The following is a 15,818-nucleotide window of genomic DNA, read 5'->3' as shown; positions in this document are numbered from 1 at the left end:
AGAAGTGCAGAAGGAGTCAATGGAGAGGAGGCTGGTTTGTGTGATGGACTGAGATGTGTCGACATTTCTCTGAAGTTCCTTCCAGTCTTGGGCAGGGCAGTAACCGTACGAAGCTGTGATGCATCCAGAAAGGAACCTGTAAAATCAAGCAAGGGCACAAATCGTGGAGATTCAGGCAGTCATTTTCCAATCATCCCAGACCACGGAGGGTGTCAGAAGAATTGAGAACTATTTCCATTGTTTACATAGCGAGGAAATATGAAGCTGTATAATTGCAGAGCAGTCAGCCCAAATTCAGTGATGTGACCATTGTCTCAGAACCTTACACATGAAGTTCTGGTAAAACTCAGCCATTCAAACTTGTAACAGAAGTACAAGGGTATTAACTCAGTGAAAGGTTCACAGTGGAAGACAACGCTCTGGATTTTTTCCACAGAGACAGACTCTCTGGTAAGATCCAAACTGAAGCAGGTTGCAACATCACAGTGCAGTTAATCACAGGATAGACTTCTCAGTGGGGTAACTGTCTGTCACCTCAGTGTCAAGTGTCAAAGCAATAAAAGTAGCATTTGACACCGTCAAGTACAAGGTTAAGCTGTTTAACTTCTTTGTCACACACTCACAACACACAAAATACACACCACACACCCACTCCATCCCTCGCCCGCACTTTGGTAAATCCGACCACCTGGCTGTGCTTCTTCTGCCTGCGTACAGACAGAGACTGAAGAGCGCGACACCGGTGAAGAGGACGATGAAGAGCTGGATGGCAGAGGCGGACGAGCGAATTCGGGATTGCTTCGAGTCGGTGGACTGTACCATGTTGCATGATTCGTCAGCGGACCAAAATGAATCTGCCACGGTCGTCACCAACTTCATAAGGACACGTGCGGACGACTGTGTACCCACAAAAACATTCCGAGTCTTCCCCAACCAGAAGCCCTGGATGAACCAGGAGATTCGTAATTTGCTGAGGGATCGATCCGTGGTGTTTAGGGCTGGCGATCCAGAGTCACATAAAAAGTCCAGGTTCGACCTCCAGTCAGCCATTGTGTGTGCAAACATGCAATTTCGGACTAAACTGGAATCACAGATGGACGCTCGACAACTGTGGCAGGGCTTCCACAATATAACTTCCTACATGGCTGCCAATGAGAAAGTCATTGGCTGGAGTGTTTACTGACATATTCAATCTCTCACTTCTGTGGACTGAGGTTCCCATCTGCATCAGAGGCATCCGATCTACCGGTGCCCAAGAAGAGCGTGGTGACCAACCTCAATGACTGCAGTACAGTAGCGCTGACATCAACTGCAATGAGGTGCTCCAAGAGGTTGTTTCTGGCAAAAATCGACTCCTGCCTCAGAGATGACTTGGATCTGTTTCAATTTGCCTTCCGCCACTACGTGTCAACAGCAGATGCGATTTCTCTGGCTCTTCACTCTGCTCTGGACCATCTGGATAACAGGAAAATAAATATCAGGGAGCTGTTCATCAACTACAGCTCAGCATTAAACACAATCATACCATCCGAACATCATCTACAAGCTTCAAGACCTGGGCCTCTGCACCTCCCTCTGCAACTGGATACTCGAGTTTCTCATCAACAGACCTCAGTCTGTGAGGATTGGTAACAGCATCTCCTCCTCGCTGACCATCAACACAGGTGCACCTCAAGGCTGTATGCTTAGCTCTCTGCTCTACTCTCTGTACACACATGACTGTGTGGCCAAGCACAGCTCCATATCCAAATTCGGTGACGACGCCACTGTTGTTGGACGAATTACAGTTCGGATGAGTCAGCTTACTGGATCGAGATAGGACACCTGGTTGAGTGGAGCCGCAACACCAACCTCTCACTGGATGTAACTAAATCTAAAGAGCTGATTGTTGACTTGAGGAAGGGGAAGGAGGGTCAACATGCACCTATTCACATTAGGGGATTGGCGGTGGAGAGTGTCAGCAGCTTTAAATTCGTAGGCATTAACATATCGGCTGACCAGTCTTGGGCCCTGCACATAGATGCAGTCACAGGGAAAGTGCACTTGTGTTTTTATTTTCTTTGGATGTTAAGGAGGTTCAGCTTGTCACCGAATACTCCAAACAAACTTCTACAGATATACTGTTGAAAGTATACTGAATGGTTGCATCATAGTCTGAGCGGCAGTATGAATGTGCACGAACGTAAGAATCTGCAGAGAGCAGTGGATTCTGCCCAGTACGTCACAGGCACATCCCGTCCCACAATCAGTGGTATCTACAGGAGGTGATGCCTTAAGAAGGCAACACTCACCATCAAAGATCCCCACCATCCAGGCCATGCCATTTTCTCACCCCTACCATCGGGCAGGAGGTGCAGAATTCTGAAATCCAACATCACCAGGTTCAAGAACAGTGACTTCCCTTCAACTGTTCAGTTCTTGAACCAACCGGCACAGCCCTCATCACTGGAGTTTGCCAACACCATGATCACTTTCCTCACTTTGCAATAAAATGGACTTTGTTTTCTTTGATTCTATTGTGTTCTTTCTTGTAAAAATTGTGTTTAATTTATGTTTCTCGTGTGAATGCTGCTCATCTGGTGCGATGTGCCTGTGATGCTGCTGCAAGTAAGTTTTTCATTTCACCTGTGGATATATATGCTTGTGCATATGACAATAAACTCCGCCTTGGCTTTGACTTTCATAATTCCGCATATTAAATCCAATGTGTCTGGTCATTTTTTAATGCCAAAATCATCTTGTTCCAGGTTGCTGTGTTCAGTGGACTAAATACATGTTTCACCAATTCCATCCACCCTTTAAAACTTACCTTATTTTTCTTGGAAGAAATAAAAGCAGGGTTAAAAAAATTGCCACATTTATTCATCAAAACAATTATTTGCATCAAAAAAACGAAGATGTCTTCCTGGTAATCTGCCTGGAGACTGATGTTGGGTAAAAATATAATAGACTGTGAATGCAGAGCATTGTGAACACAAAGCTTTCAATAGCAATACATGGAGTTCCACAAATCTTGGGATTGGGCATTTGCTACTCTATCATGGCAGTTATTGGCATTCCTGGTAAAGTATTGGTGTTAATTATCTATCTGCAAAATGTTGTGAAATGCTGCATCACTACTGTGTTTACTGGGATTGTTGCTTTCTCTTTGCTGTTCTCCTAGTTTCACCTTCCCTTTGGTTATTTCTTCCTACTGGTTGTACAATTTGAATTGAAAATTTTATTCCCTTTAAATTTTATTTCTTCACGGTGCATTTTATCACAATTAGCGACACATTTTCTAAGTTGCAGTTTCCAATCATCAGAGTTTTTGATACCTATTATATCATCTCTCCTCATTCTGATGGTAGACACCCAACAATAATGGAAGCAATTTCTTTACTTATGGCACTTGTATGAACAGTTTCAAGCAAAATTGGACACCAAATTTACATTAAGGAGTTTAAAACCGGAGGTGGAGTGTTTCGAAAACAGCAGGAAAATGTTCAAATCGCAGAACTGAAGATCCAGTACGTCAGTTAGTGTAGGATGGAGATTTGGAGATTTTGTGATTCAATGCACTGGCTGCAGAGAGGTGATGAAAGTGAATTTATGGAGAGTTCAATGTTGTAGATCGGTCATTGATTAATCCAGATGGACGGGATTTTAGATCAAAAAACTGGAGGCAAGAGGAGTTCATGGTGTAATAGGGCTTGATATTGGTATTGTTGGTGAAGGAGGAAAATTTTGGGGTATTTTGAACTGAATGTTCATTGGACAAAGCAGACTAATAGTGGTGCATATGGGAAGGGAGCGGAGTGAAATACAGAATTGGTTTGGTGGATGAAAATGTGCATGTGAAAGGGACATCCGAGGGATCGCAGCTTTGCAGCAGTGATCTGTGATTTAACTGAGTTATGAAGATTTACAATGTTGGGCCAGTTGGTGCTCTCTATCTCTGTGCCAGTGGAAAAAAGCCTCATCCCACTTTTTAGCACCATGTCTATAGCTCTCTTCAAATATACATCCAAATGTGGTTCACATATGCATATATCGCTTTCGGGAAGTGAGTTCCAAGCATCCATCTGGGTGTCTTTACAAGAGGAGGGGTTGATGGCATTGTTGTACCCTGGGGAGAAATATTGGATGGGGTGAGACTAGTAGAGAAAGAAGCTTCCCTCAGAATTTTAAGTCATATGGAAAAGATGCTGAACAACATGAAAAGCAGCGGTCCTGATGGTGTTGAAGTTTTCAGTAGAAGATAATGTTCTTTTTCTGGTTCCTTTCCAGATACAGACTCTCTGGTAACATCCAAACTGAAGTATGTTGCTACATCACAGCACAGTTAATCACAGGATAGAATTCTTCATGGGGTAACTGTCTGTCAACTCAGTTTCAAGTGTCAAAGCAATAAAAGTCACATTGAATACTGTCAAATACAATTTTATCTGAGCTCCAATGTTTTTCATCGTTGGCACACACATTCAAAAACAAAAATTACACCACAAACCACGTACATTCAATAAAAACATCTGTCACACACACACAATACACACCATCCACAAAAAACACTCTACACACAAAAGTTGCAAAACACACCAACACGCCACACTCAAATACACACACCACACACACACACCACACATACGAACGTACACACATGTATCCTCACACCACGATCACTAACATACCCGCACTCCCTCTGTCTTCCTCTATTCCAGCTAACTTGGCCGTGATTAGGGTAATGTTCCGCGGACGATGTGGTCTCTCCAGATGTATCACTGCCTACCTGTTTTCGACGGCGGTGACGGATCTCCTGGTCATTATCACGGGCGTGATATTAATTCGGATTGTTCTAATCGCTTTCCTGTACAGTTTCTTGAACATCTCTCCAGCCTGCAGTGTGAAACTCGCGGTGGGTTACGGTGAAATCGACTGCTCCGTCTGGGTGACGGTGATGTTCACCCTTGATCGTTTTGTGGCTACTTGCTGCCAAAAATTGAAAATGAAATATTGCACGGAGAGAACGGCAGCTGTGGTGATCGGAACAGTAACTGCCCTGAGCTGTTTCAAAAATGTATTCATGTATTTTGCATATGAACCTCCACATAAAACCGAGCACACACCGTGCAAACTTAAGTCATATGACTGGATCGATAGCATTTTAGTCCCTTGTCTGCCATTCGTTCTAATTTTGCTGCCTAATTTCCTAACCGTCAGGCACATTTTAAGGGGCATTAGAATCTGCAGGAGACTCCATGGCGGTGGGAACAGTGAGAGACAGAGCGACCCGGAGACGGACAGCCGCAGGAAGTCTATCGTCCTGCTCCTAAGTATCTCGGGTACCTTCAGCCTCTTGTGGCTACTGATACTGATAACTTTCATCTACATTCGCATTGCCGAATACACTTACTTTACAGGATCCAATTTCAGTGACTCAATTTTCTCTCTGGAAGAAAGCGTGTACGCGCTTCAGTTCTTGTGTTCCTGCGTGAACCCATTTATTTATGCAGGGACACAGAGTAAGATCAGAGACGAGATAAAGCTGGGGCTGAAATATCCACTGACTCTCACTAATAAATTGAAAAGTAAACAATATTTGTTCTTCGGGAACAAAGCCATATTTAACTTTGAGATTATCTTTTAATAGATGTATAACCTCCATTTGCATAAATCTGCAAAGAAATGTCAGCATCATATCACTAATTGATTTCATGGAAACACGTACACACTTTCAAAAAAAGTGTTTCTCAAAGCTTGTTCTTGTGTCTTCATGTCTCAGTATAATGTCGTTCTTTGCAGCCTTCCGTATCAAAGTTTGATTCACTTCAAGAAACACTTGGGCGACATTGACAGAAATCCATCCTGTTACAAATGAATGGGCCCGGTCCGTACCTCACCTGGCATGCTGATTAATGTGATATTGTGATAATGTCCTTCAACTGAAACAGTATTACTGCTCGCTTGAATCTGCAGCGATCAGAATATGATATTCAGCAAATCGTCCCTTTCAATAAACTTCCTTGTTGAAGGTGGAGGACATAAAGGGAAGCCAGTTTATACATTGAAAACAAGCTTTTCCAGTGAGGAGATGGAACATTCTCATCGTCTCCACCAAAGGATTTAGAGTGCTTTGTACTAACTTTCCAAATACCTGATCAAATCATTGATTTACATATAGACAACATTTCTTGTGTCAGAAATCCAAGATGATTGTGAACCGTCTCACACTTCGATTCACCCTCAATGGTACCTTGTCCAAACACTGGGAAATACCGCCTTGAACCTGAGTGATAATTTTCCAACACCTCAGAATTAGAATGTGACTCACGACAAACTTTGGAATCAGAGTTTGATCCATTTCAACAAAGTCACGTTTCCTTAGTTGAGAGGAAAGCAGATTAATACGTTTAACCGAGATAAATGCGGCGTGACCACACAAGAGGCTTTCAGATGCTGGAATCTTTAGCAACAAACAAGATGCTGGAGAAAGTCCACAGGTCAGAGAGCATATGTGGAGGGAACTGGACAATTGAGGTATCGAGTCGGGATCCGGCCACATTTGGAGTCCTGCAGACAGTTCTAATCTCCCTGTTATAGGAAGGGTGTCATTAAACTGGAAAGGTTGTAGAAAAGATTTATGAGGATTTTACTGGGACTGGAGGGTTTGAGTTAGAAGGAGAGGTTGGATAGGCTGAGATTTTATTCTCTGGAGCACAGGAGGCTGAGGGGTGACTTTATAAAGGATTGTAAATCACAGTTTCAAAAACTGTAATCACAGATGGACACTCGACGTCTGTGGCAGGGCTTGCACAATATAACTTCCTACAAGGTGAGATCGGGCAGCATAAGTGGCAACGACCCATCACTCCTAGATGATCTCAATGCCTTTTATGCACGCTTTGATGCGGAGAACTATGACACACCCACACGAGCCCCCACATCTCCGGATGGCCACGTAATCTCAGTCTCTGAGGCCGAAGTCCGGGCATCATTCAAGAGGGTGAATCCACGAAAGGCATTTAGTCCAGACGGCGTACCTGTACAAGTGCTACAGATCTGTGCTGACCAACTGGCTGAAGTATTTGCGGACATATTCAACCTCTCGCTTCTGCGGACTAAGGTTCCCATCTATTTCAAAAAAGCTCTCTGTTGTCCCTGTGCCCAAGGAGAGCCTGGTGACCTGCCTCAATGACTACAGTCTGGTTTTGCTTTCTTCACCCATAAGTAAGTGCTTCCAGAGGTTGGTTATGGAGCAAATCAGCTCCTGCCTCAGCGATCAGCTGGATCCGCTTCAATTGGTCGACCGTCAGAACAGTTCAACAGCAGATGCGATTTCCCTGGCACTTCAGTCTTCTCTGGACCATCTGGACGACAGGAACACACATGTCAGGCTGCTGTTCATCGACTACAGCTCGACGTTCAACACAATCATCTGTGCCTCCCTCTGCAACTTCCTCATCGGTAGACCTCAGTCAGTGAGGATTGGTAACAACATCTCCTCCTCACTAACCATCAACACAGGTGCACCTCAAGGCTGCGTGTTTAGCCCCCTGCTCTACTCTCTGTACACACATGACTGTGTGGCTAAGCACAGCTCCATATACAAATTCACTGACGACACTACTGTTGTTGGATGAATCACAGGTGGTGATGAGTCAGCTTACCGGAGCGAGATAGGACACCTGGTTGAGTGATGCCGCAACAACAACCTCTCACTCAACGTCAGTAAAACTAAAGAGCTGATTGTTGACTTCAGGAAGGGGAAGGAGGGTCAACATGCAACAGTCCACACCAGGGGATTGGTGGTGGAGAGAATCCTCAGCTTTAAATTCATGGCATTAACATGTTGGATGAGCTGTCCTGGGCCTTGCACATAGATGCAATTACAAGGAAGGCAGAAGGTTAAGGACGTTCATCTTGACACCAACCGCTCCAACAGACTTCTACAGAAGTACTGTTGAAAGTATCCTGACTGGTTGCATCATGGTCTGGTATTTGAACACACAGGAATGTAAGAAGCTGCAGAGAGTAGTGGACTCAGCCCAATGTATCACGGGGACATCCCTCCCCACCAGCGGTAGTATCTATATTGAAGCGCTGTCTCAAGAAGGCAACATTTATCATCAAAGATTCCCACCATCTGGGACATGCCATCTTCTCGCAGCTACCATCGGGCGGGAGGTACAGAAGCCTGAAGTCCCACACCACCAGGTTCAAGAACAGCTACTTCCCTTCAACCATTCGGTTCTTGAACCAACCTGCAGAATCCCAATCACTGCCTCAGTACAGCAACTCTGGGACCACATTGACTCCATTGCACAACAATGGACTTTGTTTCCTTTCCTTTTGTTTGAAATGTTTTTTTCAGGTATAATTTTGTATAATTCATGTTTTTATTGTGAACGGTGTGTGTCTGTGTAACCTGCGACATTGAGGGAAAGTAACCTGAGGTCGAGAGGGTTGAAAGCTTCATGTTCCTGGGACTGAACATCACCAATAGCCTTTCCCTTCTGCAACCACATGGATGCCACAGCCAAGAAAGCTCACCAGTGCATCTACTTCCTCAGGAGGCTGAGGAAATTTGGCAAGTCGCCTTTGACCCTCACCAATTATTATCATTGCACCAGAGAAAGCTTACTGTCCGGATGCATTGCGGCTTGGTGTGGGAACTGCTCTGCCAGAGTCCACAAGAAACTGCAGAGATTTGTGGAGATATCATGGAAACCGGTCTCCCCTCCATGGACTCTGTCTGTAGTTCTCGCTGACTTGGTAAAGCAGACAACATAATCAAAGACCCCACCCACCGTGGACATTCTCTCTTCTCCCCTTCCCATCAGGCAGAAGATGCAAAAGCCTGATAACAGAAACCTCTAGGCTCAAGGGCAGCTTCTATCCCACTGTTATCAGACTCTTGATCGGTCCTCTTATATGATAAAGATGAACTCTTGATCTACAATCTACCTCATCGTGACCACTGCACTTCATTTATCAAACTGCAGTGCACTTTCTCTGTCAATGTAACACTTTATTATGCATTCCGTTATTGTGTTCCCTTGTACTACCTCAATGCACTGTTGTCATGAAACGATCTGCATGGATGGCATGAAAAACAAAGCACATGTGACAATAATAAAGCAATTGAGCATCTGATGCGATGTGCCTGTGATGCTGCTGCACGTCAGTCTTTCACTGCACCTGTGCAGACATGCACTTGTGCACATGGCAATAAACTCGACGTTGACCTTGATTTTCAGGCCAGGAAATCGAGAACAAGATGAGGGTGGTTTGCTGCATCAACTGTTCCCAAAGAATAAAAATTGTTTACTTTAGTAATTTGTTAATGAGAGTCAGTGGATATTTCAGCCCCAGCTTTATCTCGTCTCTGATCTTACTCTGTGTCCCTGCATAAATAAATGGGTTCACACAGGAACACAAGACCTGAAGCACGTACCCGCTTTCTTCCAGAGGGAAAATTGAGTCACTGAAATTAGAAACTGAAAAGTAAGTGACGCTGGCAATACGAACTTAAAAGAAAGTGATCAGTTCCATTAGCCACAAGAGGATGAAGATACCTGAGATATTGAGGAGCAGGACGATAGACTTCCTGCGGGTGTCCATCTCCGTGTCACTCTGCCTCTCATTGTTCCCACTGCCCTTGAGTCTCCTGCGGATTCTAATGGGCCGTAAAATGTGCCTGACGGTGAGGGAATTGAGCAGCAAAATTAGAACGAATGGCAGACAAGGGACTAAAATGCTGTCGATCCAGTCAAATGCTATCCAGCGAAGTGAGGTATAATATACTGACTTAACTTTGCACGGTGTGGGCTCGGTCTTATGAGGAGGTTCATTTACAAAATAGTAAAATACGTTTTTGAAACAGCTCCGGACAGTAACCGTTACGATCACAACAGTCGCCGTTCGTTCCGTGCAATATTTTGTTTTCAATTTTTGGCAGCAAATAGCCACAAAGCGATCAAATGTGAACATCACCGTCACCCAGACGGAGCAGTCTGTTACAGCCAAAGCTACCGCGAGATTCACACTGCAGACTGGAGTAATATTGATGAAATTCAATGGGAAAGTCATGGGAACAATCCTGTTTAATATCACGCTCATGATAATGACCAGGAGGTCAGTCACCGCCATCGACAGCAGGTAGACAGTAACACATCTGGAGAGACCACATAGTCTGCGCAACATTACCCCAATCACGGCCAAGTTAGCTGCAATAGGGGAAGACAGAGGAGTGAGTGTATGTTCGTCATTTTGTGTGTGTGTGTGTGTGTGTGTTCTGTGACGTGAGCTTTTTGTGGGAGGCGTGTATTTTGTGTGCGTGGCACATATTTTGTTTGAAAGTGTATGGTGCATCTTTTGTTTTTTGACTGTGTGTGAGAGACAAACATTGGAACTCAGATAAAATTGTACTTGTCAGTATTCAGTTCAACTTTTATTGTTTTGACACTTGAAACTCAGTTGACAGACAGTTGCCCCACTCAGAATTCTGTCATTTGTCGCTGTGATGTTGCAACATAATTCAGTTTGGATCTTACCAGAGAGGCTGTCTCTGTGGAAAAAATCTCGAGCAAGGACATTATCTTCCATTGAAAACTTCAACACTCTCAACAAAACTGATTTTCGTTTTGTTCATCATCTCTTCCATACAACAGAAAATCCTGAGAAAAGCTTATTTATCTGCTAGTTTCACCCCATCCAATATTTCTCCCTCTGGTACAACATAACATCGACCCATCCTCTTGTGAAGACACCCAGATGGATGTCTGCAACTCACTTCCCAAAAGCGATGTATGCATATTTAAACCACATTTGGAGATGTATTTGAAGAGTGCTATGGACATGGTGCTAAAAAGTGGGATGAGGTTTTTTCCACTGGCACAGAGACAGTGCACCAACTGGCCCAACATTGTAAATCTTCATAACTCAGTTAAATCACAGATCACTGCTGCAAAGCTGCGCTCCCTCGGATGTCCCTTTCACATGAACGTCTTCATCCACCAAACCAATTCTGTATTTCACTCCGCTCCCTCCCCACATGCACCACCAGTGATCTGGTTTGTCCAATCTACATGCAGTTTAAGATACCCCACAATTTTTCTCCATCAGAAAGAATACCAATATCAACCCCTGTTTCACCATGCACTCCTCCTCTTTACTCCACTTATTTGAGCTAAATTCCCATTCATCTGGATTCATCAATGACCGATCTTCCAGATTGCACTCTCCAGAAATTCACTTTCATCACCTCTCTGCAGCCAGTACATTGAATCACAAAATCTCCAGATTAAATTTCCATCCTATACTCACTGGATCCCCAGTTCCTCCATTTCAATATTCTCACGCTGTTTTCTCAACACACCGCATCCTATTTTAAACTCCTTAATGTAAATTTCATGTCAAATTTTGTTTGAAACTGTTAATACAAGTGCCATAAGAAAAGACATTACTTCGATTTTGTTGGGTATTTACCATTATACTGAGAAGAGATGATATAACATGTATAAAAAGATTAGAAGTTGGAAGAAGAAACTCTGCTGCTAATTGTGATAAAATACACGATACAGAAATAAAATGTAACAGGAATAATATATTCAATTAAACTGGTACAACCAATGGGAGAAACAATTAAAGGGTATTAGTGATACTGGGAGAATAGCAAAGGGGTCAAAATCTACAACTGACAGAAGGCAACAATCCCAGTAAACACAGCAGTGATGCAACATTTGACAACATTTTGCAGATTGATAATTAACACCAATACTTTACCAGGAATGCAGATGGCTGCAATAATGGAATAGCAAATGGCCAACCACAAGATTTGTGGAACTCCATGCATTGATGTTTAAAGCTTTGCGTACACAACACACATTCACAGTCTGTTATATTTATTCCCGGCGTCAGTCACCAGGGAGCAGATCAGGAAGGCATCCATGTGTTTTATGCTGATTACGTTAATTGAAACAAGCAACTAAAAGCATTTTAATGCCAATAATTGTTTTGATGAATAAATGTGGCAATGTGAAACAAAAGTAAAGGAAGTCTTAAAGGGTGGATGGAATTGGTGAAAGTGATCCTGAGCCCATTGAACACAGTAAGCTGGAAAAAGATGTTTGTTGCCTCAAAAAATGAACAAAGACTTTGGATTTAGTTCATGGAAAGATCAAAATCAAATTCAAGGTCAAGTTTATTGTCAGATGCACAAGTATATGTGTGCACAGGTGCAATGAAGAACTTACTTGCAGAAGCATCACAGGCACATAGCATCGGATAAGCAGCATTCATAAGAGAAACATAAATTAAACACAATTTTTACAAGAAAGAACACAATTAGAACAAAAAAAGTCAATTTTAGTGCAAAGTGATGAAAGTGGTCACAGTGTTGGTAAACTCCAGTGATGAGGGTTGTGCTGGTTGGTTCAAGAATTTAATGTTTGAAGGGAAGAAATTGTTCTTGAACCTGATGCTCTGGGACTGCAAACTTCTGTACCTCATGGATGATGGTAGCTGCGAGAAGATGGCATGGCCCGGATGGTGGGAATCTTTGATGACGGATGTTGCTTTCTTGAGGCATGGCCTCCTGTAGATACCACAGATGGTGGGGAGGGATGTGCTCGTGACGTATTGGGCAGAGTCCACTACCCTCTGCAGTTTCAATAGTTCCTCTCATTCAAATTGCCGTTCAGACCATGATGCAACCAGTCAGGATACTTTCAACAGTACACCTGCAGAAGTTTGTTGGTGTGTTCGGTGACTATCCTTGTGATTGCATCCATATGCAGAGCCCACGACAGCTCATTCAATATGTTAACGCCCAGGAATTTAAAGCTGCTGAATCTCTCCACAGCCGACCCCCCAGTGTGGATTGGTGCATGTTCACCCTCCTTCCCCTTCCTGAAGTCCACAACCAGCTCTTTAATTTTACTGACGTTGAGTGAGATGTTGTTGTTGCGGATCCACTCAACCAGGTGTCCTATCTCGCTCCGGTAAGCTGAATCATCACCACCTGTGATTCATCCAACAACAGTGGTGTCGTCGGTTAATTTGTATATGGAGCTGTGCTGAGCCACACAGTCACGTGTGTATCGAAAGTAGAGCAGGGGGCTAAGCACGTAGCCTCGAGGCTCACCTCTGTTCATGGTTATCGAGGAGGAGATATTCTTACCAATCCTCACTGATTGAGGTCTGCCGATGAGAAAGTTATGTTGGACTCACATCTACATTCCAGGAAAGAATCAACTTGTATTTTTCCTCTTTATCCCTCATCAATTTTCCTCATGGTCCAACAAACATTAGTTACTTTCCAAAGTACTCAGTGGCAAAGCATCAGCCTCACATCTGATGTCAATATCAACTGCTCTGAAAGATCGAGAAATCTCTATGGAAGGAGCTCCAGTGTTCTCAACTCTCAGTTCAAGCATATCCCCACCATCCAGAAGATCCAACGTCATCACTTTGGTCGACCAATGAATGTCTGAGGAATTCTGATGAGAAAGAAATCAGGATGCAAGACGAAATTTAAAAAGCAACCAGCATTTTCGTCTTTTTTTTGTTTTCCATGAGCTACACTGACCCAGGAAATGGAGGATATTTGATCATTGGAACTATCCCTTTACAGGGGCAACAGTCTGCTGGTTACGCATCCTCTTGCTCTTGTAGTGACAATATATACAGTATTGCACAGTGGAGAAGGCTGCAAACAGCACAATGTGTGGAGGTGCACTGGTTGTTCCACTTTTCACTACACACAGAATTAACTCCTGAAGTTACCGTCAGTTTGATGGTGAATGAAAGTCAACACCAACAGTTCTTCCATCTTAGAATCAGAAAATCTAGACCTACAACACTCACTATCTGCTGAGTCTCTGCAGTCCCTGACAGTCGATTAATCCTTCTTTAGATTTACACCAGCTCCCATTTCTCTTGGCGACCAATGCTCTTCATTACACGAACTGAGCTTCCTTCATTTATCGGTGACCCAAGTATTCCAATAAATAATTATTTGAATCCTTGAACTGAACCATAGAACCATAGAACCATAGAATAGTACAGCACAATATAGACACTTCGGCCCACAATGTTGTGCCGACCTTTAAGTCACGCCTACTGTCTATCCCCTTCCTCCCACATATCCCCCTATTTTAAATTCCTCCATATGCTTATCTAACAATCTCTTGAACTTGACCAACGTATCTGCTTCCACCACCACCCCAGGCAGTGCATTCCATGCACCAATCACCCTTTGGGTGAAAAGCCTCCCTCTGACGTCTCCCTTGAACTTCCCACCCATTACCTTAAAGCAATGACCTCTTGTATTGAGCATTGGTGCCCTTGGAAAGAGGCGCTGTCTGTCTACTCTACCTATTCCTCTTAATATTTTGTATACCCCTGTCATGTCTCCCCTCATCCTCCTTCTCTCCAAAGAGTAAAGCCCTAGCTTCCTTAGTCTCTTCTCACAATCTATACTCTCCAAACCAGGCAGCATCCTGGTAAATCTCCTCTGTACCCTTTCCAACTCTTCCACATCCTTCCCATAATGAGGCGACCAGACTGGACACAGTACTCTAAGTGTGGTCTAACCAGAGTTTTGTAGCGCTGCATCATTACCTCGCCGCTCTTAAACTCGATCCCACGACTTATGAAAGCTAACACCCCATAAGCTTTCTTAACTACCCTATCCACCTGTCAGGCAACTTTCAGTGATCTGTGGACATGAATCCCCACTGCTCCTCCACACTGCCCAGAATGCTGCCATTAACCTTGTACTCCGCCTTGGAGTTTGTCCTTCCAAAGTGTACCGCCTCACACTTCTCCAGATTGAACTCCATCTGCCACTTCTCAGCCCAGCTCTGCATCCTATCAATATCCCTCTGCAATCTTTGACAATCCTCCACACTATCCACAACACCACCAACGTTTGTGTCTTCTGAAAACTTGCTAACCCACCCTTCTACCCCCTCATTCAAGTCATTAATAAATATCACGAAAAGTAGAGGTCCCAGAACCAATCCTTGTGGGACACCACTAGTCACAGCCCTCCAATCCGAGGGCACTCCCTCCACCACAATACTCTGATTTATACAGGTGAGCTAATTTTGAATCCACACGGCCAAGTCTCCTTGGATCCCATGCCCTCTAACATTCTGAAGAAGCCTATCATGTGGAACCTTGTCAAACACCTTACTAAAATCCATGTAGACCACATCTCTACATTACCCTCATCAATCTTCCTGGTCACCTCCTCAAATAACCTGATCAGGCTTGTGAGACATGATCTTCCTTTCACAAAGCCATGTTGGCTGTCCCTAATCAGTCCATGATTCTCTAAATGGTCATAGATCCTATCTCTTAGAATTCTTTCCAACAGCTTGCCCACCACAGACGTAAGGCTCACTGGTCTGTAATTTCCTGAACTATCCCTACTACCTTTTGAATAAGGGGACAAAATTTGCCACCCTCCAATCCTCCGGTACCATTCCAGTGTCAACGAGGACTCAAAGATCCTAGCCAACGGTTCAACAATCATCTGCCTCACCTCGCGGAGCAGCCTGGGGAATATTCCATCAGGCCCCGGGGACTTATCTGTCCTAATATTTTCTAACAGCTCGAACACATCGTCTCTCTCGATATCTACATGCTCTAGAACATTAACCTCACTAACACTGTCCTCAGCGTGATCAAGGCCCCTCTCTTTGGCAAATACTGAAGAGAAGTATTCATTGAGAACATCACACACTTTCACAGCTTCCAGGCATATCCTCCCACCTTTGTATCTCATCGGCTCTACTTAACACTCATCATCCTTCTGCTCTTCACGTACGAGA

Source organism: Pristis pectinata, chromosome 25 (genome assembly GCF_009764475.1).
Source record: "Pristis pectinata isolate sPriPec2 chromosome 25, sPriPec2.1.pri, whole genome shotgun sequence".
Lineage (NCBI taxonomy): Eukaryota > Metazoa > Chordata > Chondrichthyes > Rhinopristiformes > Pristidae > Pristis > Pristis pectinata.
The sequence above is the reverse complement of the archived record's forward strand: the minus strand, read 5'-3'. Positions refer to the sequence as shown.